An 8,627-nucleotide genomic window follows, 5' to 3' on the forward strand; every position below is an offset into this window, starting at 1 on the left:
GGTCTCCCAACATGACCTCTCACATCTCCAACACATCCTCCACATAACGGCCAGCATCACTTCCCAAAACAAATCTGATGTTACCTTCTGCTTCAAAACCTTCCTTGTGGCTCCTGGGCTCCTCCTGATGAAGCTGAGTGCTGCTTATGGGGTTAAAAATGTATCTCTAAGGCCACCCCAGGCAGAGGCTGAGCCAGAATCAGCACTGGGAGTTCCAACTCCCACTCTAGTCTCCAGTGTTCTCATTCTTGCATTCATGACACAAAGGGGAATAGCTGACTTTGGCAGGGAGGGCTACACTGGGTATATATTTAAAAAACTCAAAGTGTGAGATTGATTCCAAGCATATTTTCACATCAGTGTAAGAGACATTATAGCAGATAAAACTGGCAAAATACTATTTCATCAGGCAAAAAGAAAGGAGCCACATGGCCAAAGAAACAAGATTTTAGAGCCAAAAAGAACTTCAGGCCCTCATGCCACAATGCAACAGACACATAGAATGTTCACCTACTTTAGCTCCAAAAATTTGATTCACATCCCATGACTTTACATACTAAAACATTGTGCTAAAAACTATTTTCCCTCTACATAAAACACAAACATAAAACATAAGTGATGCGTAAGTGTTTTATAAGTGATTATAAAACATAATATTCGGGGCTTCCCTGGTGGCGCAGTGGTTGAGATTCCGCCTGCCAATGCAGGGGACGCGGGTTCGTGTCCCAGTCCGGGAGGATCCCACATGCCGCAGAGCGGCTGGGCCCGTGAGCCATGGCTGCTGAGCCTGCGCGTCCAGAGCCTGTGCTCCGCAACGGGAGAGGCCACAACAGTGAGAGGCCCGCGTACCGCAAAAGAAAAATAAATTAATAATAATAATATTCAATTTAAAAATAAGTGTCTGGAAATTGGAATTGGTTAATTGGAATATTTTATTTAATCTTTGGGTATTTCATTATGGGTGTCTAAGAACCTGATACTTGAAGATGTAATATATGAAAGAATGAACATACATGTGGGAAGGTTAAAAACTACCTGTGGGCACCTTCACCCAGATTTTATGGAAAACACTAATTTCCATAATATAGAGAGAATATTTAATTGTAATTCTAAAACAAGCACAAAATAAGTGCACATTAGTTTAACCACTTATTTTTAAAAATTCAATGGATGGGAGCAAATACTGCAAGCTATCAGTAATCAAGACAGATTTGTATTTAATTTTTTAAAAAGTCTAATACTGATAAATACTTTGAAGGGAGGAAAACCTAAGCTGGCAAATCTCCTCTACTGAATGATTAAGTTGAACAATACTAACTCAAGCATAGGATTAACAACTGGTAAACCATAAAACCAGCCCAAGATTCCTCCCATGTAATATGCTCCAGTAGATTTGTCTTTTGCAGTGGGGTGACTCTGTGGCATTTATTTCTGTACTACATCCCCTCCACAGGCTCCTAATGCTCTTTGCTCACCTTCATGATTATGGGTAAAGAAAGGTCTGGTGAAGTGTAGAACAATGGGAAAAGTAGGGCCTGAATCAGCTCATAACCCCAGTGCCCCCTCCCAGTTGGGTTGGTCCAGTTCTACCACCAATAAAGAACCACCCATGCCTGAAAAAACCCAGATCCCTTTTTAGCATTGTGAACCATGTAGGAGATGCTTATTATATCTGCTTTGTTCTCTATTTCTACGGTGCCCATCACCATAGCAACAAGGCACACAGATGGAAAAGTAGGCTAGAAATACCTAGAAATGGGGGTGGGGATGGGGACTATGGAAGAAAGGGCCTTTCACTGGTTAAGAGAGAAAAAGGCTAGAACTCTTCTATCAACACAACACTACGGGGCACTTCTAATGGAAAAAGTAGGTCTTCTTTGCAACAACAGAAAGCAGCCTAAAAACTCAATAAATATCAGTGCTTGTAGGAGGTAGAGTGGCTAACTTTTGGAGGTTTTAAAGCCAGGTCTATTTTATTAGAAAATCTTTTGTGCAAATCAAAACCTTTACACAGCATCCAATTTTGGAAATTACACATTAGTTCCGCAGCGTGTATGATTACTACTTAAAATTTTTGGTTATTTTGTTGTACTAAAAGTTGAGACATCTGTTAAGGAAGTGTGGCTGGGAAGATAAGTTGATACAATGAACATTTTCCTGAAAGTGACAAGTTTATCTTCCAAGTTTTTGTACAAAATATCCCCAGAGGAAATCACTGGGTGGAGTGGTGAGGGTGACTGTTGTTTCACCCTAGGGAGTCCCTGTCCCCGTCAAAACTGGGACAAGGTCTTTCCCACCTCCAGGCCCTCTGCTGTCTGTAAGAACATCTTCACACTCCAAGGTCTCTATTTTGGTTTTTGTTTGTCTTTTCCTTTTCTACTGCCAGCCTGAGTCCTCCTTGTTCATAATTTTCTAGGACATTTGGAATGCTTGGGATATTATTTATATTGTTACTGGTCAGGAAATAGAACAAGGAGCCACACTGGCCACATAAGCTACTTGGGGAGGTTTTCTACGTAAATAAAAATGGTGTATATATTAAAAAACAAGAGATGATTTTTGGACCAAATTGAGAGAGTTTAACACTAGCAACTTAGAGAGTTTAGCAGAAAAAGCAATGGACAACTTTATGGGAATCTTAGGTCCTTGACTCAGCCGCTAACTAGCTGTGACACTGGATGATTTTTACTTTCCCTTTTTCAACCTTAATGTCTTATCAGTAAAAAGAAAAACTGAGATGGAACAGGGGTATGAACTTGAGGTGTTCTAAGGATGATTTCACGGCATGTTAAAATGTTATGCATATGTGTGTAGTATTCTGGGAAAGACCCTCAAGGATACCTATAATATAAAAAGGTTAAAAATCGATACTCTGTAAGATCTCTTCCACACAACTCTAGAATACCATGACTTGAATCAACTTACCCAAATAAACTCAAGGCTTTGAGCTCAGACTCAGGTGAGTGTAATACTCAGGTCTTCTCAAAAGTCCTCACCCAAGGGACGCTCTCCCTGACCACCCTGTGTCACCAACCACTACCAGCCGCCAACCGCTCTCTAGCCCTGTACGCTGCTTCATTGTTCATCAGAGCACTCAGTACATGATATTATATGTTGGATTTGCTTATCTTCTATCTTCCCTCCTCTAGGATGTACGCTCCATGCTGTTTTCTTCATTGTTGGATTTATTCTCAGTGCCTGGCAAATATTAAGTGCTCAAAAAATATTGAATAAGTTTTTTCTTAATCCATAAAATGAAGCATGGCAGACCCAAAATTCAAATACATTTTTTTTTTAAAAAAAATCTGGGAGGGGGGAGCTTCCCTGGTGGCGCAGTGGTTGAGAGTCCGCCTGCCGATGCAGGGGACGCGGGTTCGTGCCCCGGTCCGGGAAGATCCCACATGCTGCAAGAGCGTCTGGGCCCGTGAGCCATGGCCACTGAGCCTGCGCGTCCGGAGCCTGTGCTCTGTAACGGGAGAGGCCACAACAGTGAGAGGCCCGTGTACCGCAAAAAAAAAAAAAAAAAAAAAAAATCTGGGGGCCTGCTAAGAGCAATGTACTCTACTAAGCATTTTGTGAGCGTATCTGTCTTACTTAATCTTCATATGATCACATTAAGGCAAGCTTTTCAATTTTTAGAGCCTTCTATAAAGTAACACATCTGGGAAAAGGAGGCAGGCAACATACTGTAGAAAAAGTTGTTTCATCAGGTACCAGATCTACAGCTAACTTGCAGAGTCTGCTGAGACAAGCCACAATCCCCTTATAAACTCAGTATCCACATTTGTACCCATCTCCCACAGGTCATCAGGAGAATAAACGTGCATATAAATGCTTCAGTATGTTAGAAGTGATGTACAAATGTATAATAGAGTAAGCAATGTGGTGGGGGGTCCCTGTAAAGTGTTTCAGTAGGATCTGCTACAAGCTGCTGGGAGAAGGCAAGAGCACAGGGGACATCTGTACAGTGTCCTTACATACAGGGTGTCAAGAGCATCCAGGATCCAGGAGGACCCAATAAAGACTTACTAATCAATGGGAATGATAGCCAGGCTCAACTCCTCTCCCTTCAGAATGCATTACTCTGTAAAGAAAAAAATGTCCCAAACCTAGCCTGGGACCAAACCTTTTTGCATGTAATTCACAACCTCCTCTTGGAAAGAAATTAGCATTCCTGATAAAACACTGCAGAAAACTTTTTTTCAATGGGATTAAGACTTGCTCTTAGAAATCAGTCACCCACTGACCTAGGTGACTGTCAGTCAAGCACCTGGTGATCCTTACCAACATTCTATTTGTATATAGTCTAACAATGCGTATAAAAAATTATGTATTATTTCTAAATATTCTAGGAGAGTTTGAGTGTACATTCCTAAAATGGATAATGGTGATTCTATCACTTTGGTATCAAATTAGCTTCCATCAAATCTTTTTAAAAGAGTGATAAGCTCTAACCATGCTCTTTCCCTTTTGAATGTTTTTGTCCACCAAGAAGAAATCTTTAAATTGGCCTATTGGGGCCTTTTTCCTTAGAGTTGATAGCGAATTTGACTGAAAAGTTTTCTTTAGCACCCAAATCAGTTGATCTTCAAAGTAGGGTAAGGGCTTTGGGGGCTTTTTGTTTTTGGAAAGGAGGAGCACTCTGGTAGAATCTACTTCCAGATCACCAATTAACCCTCGTCTAAAAGTATGTGCTTCAGAACACCTGATGTCCAGCTGGTTCCTTCTGGCCATCTCCCTTTTTTCCCTTTTCACAGTCATCCGCTCCCCACGTTCCACAAGAAAGGTAAATATCTCATTTCTCAGGAGTCTGCTTGTGGTGCATTGCCTTGGGGAGTAAAAATCTCCAGGGCTCCAAGCTGAGGGTCATTTGAAATACCTGTAGGGTTCTAGATGTTAAGAAAGTGATTGACTTTCAAGACTGAGAAATCCTTTTGGGAGTTGGGGAAAGTATCCATTTCTTTGCTTCAAACAACACTGGAGGGAGATCCAATCAAGTTGTTAAGACAAAAGAACATGGAAAATCATTTTTGTGATCAATCACTAGGTAACTTTTGTCATACACCTCAGGAGTTTAAAAAATAGAGTGGAATTATACTGCCTTCATTCCCATACACTTACATATGTGGTAAGGTGTCTTACGCATTGACACTTAAAAAGAAGCCTTGATTGTGCAGCCTATCTTATTTTAGCAATAAGTTTTACTTATGCATAAGTAAACTCTTTTTAAGCCCCAGGCATCTCACTGAGAAGTTATTTTCCATAAAATTTTACCTATGCTTAATACTTATTCATCAAAATTCTAATATACTTGTTCTGGTCAATCGTATATTAGTCAAAATCATAAAAACTCAATCCAAGTGAAATTTTGTTTAACATTTAGAGGCTTATTGTCACAAGAACTTAAAAAAAATATAGTGTGTATATATGTGCATCACAAGAGTACGATAAGGTAATCAATGAAAGATTTTCAAACCTAAGACTGTCAAATGGGGATTAGGTTATATAGAAGAAGAATGAAATGAGTTCCACAAGGGAAACAACTATGTAAAAATTCCCAGCTTTTCTAGACCAGCTTGTTTGTGTGTTTTTTAAATGGATGACATGGTAGATATGAAATCACTGTGGTATTTAATTTAGCTTCCACTGGGTACATTAAAAAGTGTTTTTTTAAATCAATATTTATAATATCAGAAGTGCCATTTTTTACAACTATAAAAAAATTTAGATATTAACTTTTAAAATGTATGAGGAGAGGACACAGTGTTTCAAAATCCTTTTATGGGGTACTGGACAAAAATCATTATCAGACACTTTATTCTAAACTCCTTTATTCTAAGGACTTCCCTGGTGGTCCAGCAGTTAAAACACCACGCTCCCAATGCAGGGGGCCTGGGTTCAATCCCTGGTCAGGGAACTAGAGCCCACATATCACAACTAAGACCCCATGCAGCCAGATTAAAAAAAAAAAAAGGGCTTCCCTGGTGGCGCAGTGGTTGAGAGTCCGCCTGCCGATGCAGGGGACACGGGTTCGTGCCCCGGTCCAGGAAGATCCCACATGCCGCGGAGCGGCTGGGTCCGTGAGCCATGGCCACTGAGCCTGCGTGTCCGGAGCCTGTGCTCCACAACAGGAGAGGCCACAACAGTGAGAGCCCCGCGTACCGCAAAAAAAAAAAAAAAAAAAAGTTGCTTCTATCTTGCTGTCCTCTGTGCCCAAGTTTAGTCCCCAAAGCCTGGAATTGAAAGCACCCTTGGGGATCCTAAACTGCCTGTAAGCCAAGAACCTGTGCTGACCATCTAAACTTTTGACTTCTAATAGAAAGAGCCAGAATTATTTCAGTAAAGTCCAAAAGCTGAGTCAAGCATCCCCTGCAAATGGCCAAATCCAGAACTCTAAACACAGTAAACGTTCAGTAAACACTAGCTCATTAACAAAATATTTTGGTCATTCAACTGATATCATTAACAGCATATATACAATAACTCTTCTTCCTACTTCTAACCTTCAAGGAAATCTTTCAGATTTCCAAATACCAGTCAAAAGTACATTATTGAAACAAAGCCCTGGACTAGATAATAAGTATACTGAATTTTATTGCCTAATCCTTTCCCACATATCAGTTTACATGCCAGGTATAATGCCTGGCTCAGGAAGCTCACTCGGGAGATGAACAAAATTCATCCTTTATCATGAAGGAGCACCTAGGAGGAGGCAGAGGCATTCTCTGGCAGAGGGAATATAACAGATGCACAAGCATCAGAGGCAACACAGGGAAGGGATTCAGGAGCTCCTACGAGTGGTAGGCAGAGGGAAGGGTCTGGAATGGTCTTTCACAATAGGTATGCTTGAACTGACTCTTGAAAGATGGGCAGGTGTTTGACAAGGGGATATGAACACAGAGAGAGAAAAGGAAAAAAAAAGCCACGGAGTGAAGCCATCTGGCCACCTTGTACCTTCCTCTGCACTGCAGACAGTTTAGGATGGCTGGTGCATGGGGGTGTTATTGCGCACGCTGTGTCCATGGTGCACGCGTTGGTGATTTAGAAATGACGGGGGTGGGGGGAGCGGGGGGCAGTGAGAGGTGAAGCTGGAGAGTTGTAGAAGCAGACGGAGGAAGACTGTATTATATGGCTCTCCAAGGCATTTGGAATCCATCCTTTGGCAAAGCAAATCATTAAAGGATTATTAAACCAGGTAGTCGTGGTATGAAATTTGCCTTTCACAATGATTATTTTCCTGTTGTGTGAACAGCCAATTTTGTGGGGGGAAGATAGGAAAGACTACAAACTGAACTACCATTTGGAGGCAATTAGCAGCAGTCCTGGAAAAAACTCAAGGCAGTCAAGAGACTGTAAAGGAAGGGCACTGTTGGGAGGTACCTTAAGGGTGTGGCCTCTGCACAAACTGGTCACCATCCTTTAAGGAGCAGTTAAGGGGGGAACAAAGCAAAGAGAAGCCCAGAGTGAGTTCTACGCATTTTAGGGTTATGTACTTGGGTAAATGGTATTGCTATTTGCAAAAATATGGAATCTAAAGATGATTAGCAAGTTTTGGTGGGGGAAAAGGTATCTTTGGTACACTAACTCCAGGCCCTTACTGTTCTATAAGGCAGGTAGCACCGGTGATATCATCCCCATTTTAAGTTCAAAGGGGTAATTTTTTTTTTTGCCCCAAATCACATGTAGCAGTTTGGGGAGTTCACGACATACCAGGCTTAAGGGCAGATATACAAGTGAGCCAAGATCCATGCTTTCCCGTAACTTGTATTCTGGCGTGGGCGGGGAGGGAAACAGAAGATAGACAAGCCAGCAAACAATAAACCAAAGCCTGAAAGGCTAGGACGGAGAATGGCAAGGGTACTTTATCTGAGGTGATCAGGGAAACTATACCTGAGGTCACTGGAGCTGACCTTCCATTGAGAAGGAAGCAGCTACGCAGATTCATAAGAGAAGAGCGTCCAGGCAGAGAGCAGCAACTGAGAAGCCCCAGAGGTAGGAACAAGGTTGGTGTGCCCTGGAGGAGGAATTCCAAATACTGGCAAGTGGTGAGCGACAGGAAGCCCCAGCTCCAAAGGCATTCCTGGGAGGGCGGAGGTGAAAGCCTTGAGCCCCCTTAGGGCAGTGCTAGCAGAGCATAAATACTCTGGGAACCTGCCCACCAAGCACAGCATTGTGCATCCAGAAACTGCATCATGACTCACACTTTTCGAAGACAAGTCATTGCTCAGTTGCCTATTTCGGCATTGAAATAGGGCCAGGAACAAACTCACTTAGTTTTGCCTAGAGAGATGAACTTTAAAATCTTCAGATGAACAGAATTCATCTGCTCAGAGCAAGAAATAACCTGCAGTCCAATGGCAGGCGATTCTGCCCCCAAGGCTCCGTCATGTCCTCACATGTTACACGGGAGCAGAGCCTCCCAGCCACCCTCCAAGGCCCTCAAAGGGACTAGAGAGGTAACATTTTCCCCAAAGGATGCCCCATGAGCTCAGCTGGAGAGGATAAGGAGAAATGGTACCCCAGTGCCAAGGTGCCAAGCTGGGTCCTGTCAATGAGAGCCTGAAAGCCTTGGAGAGACCGGATGTTCGGCTGCCTGCTGGCTCTGAGACGCGCATCCCAAGCACAGC

At 42.4% G+C, this 8,627-nt stretch overlaps 1 protein-coding gene across 1 annotated transcript in view; it reads right to left on the reverse strand.

Annotated features, from left to right (window-relative positions):
• Positions 1–7,988, reverse strand: part of LRRC8B (leucine rich repeat containing 8 VRAC subunit B) — a 68,253-nt gene extending 60,265 nt beyond the window's left edge. The window contains exon 1 of the mRNA XM_082659611.1: positions 7,891–7,988. The gene's annotated coding sequence lies outside the window, so the exon portion shown is untranslated. The remainder of the gene's footprint in view (positions 1–7,890) is intronic.
• Between the last annotated feature and the right edge of the window lie 639 nt (positions 7,989–8,627).

This window comes from Grampus griseus, assembly GCF_964374135.1.
Source record: "Grampus griseus genome assembly, chromosome: 1".
Classification (NCBI taxonomy): domain Eukaryota; kingdom Metazoa; phylum Chordata; class Mammalia; order Artiodactyla; family Delphinidae; genus Grampus; species Grampus griseus.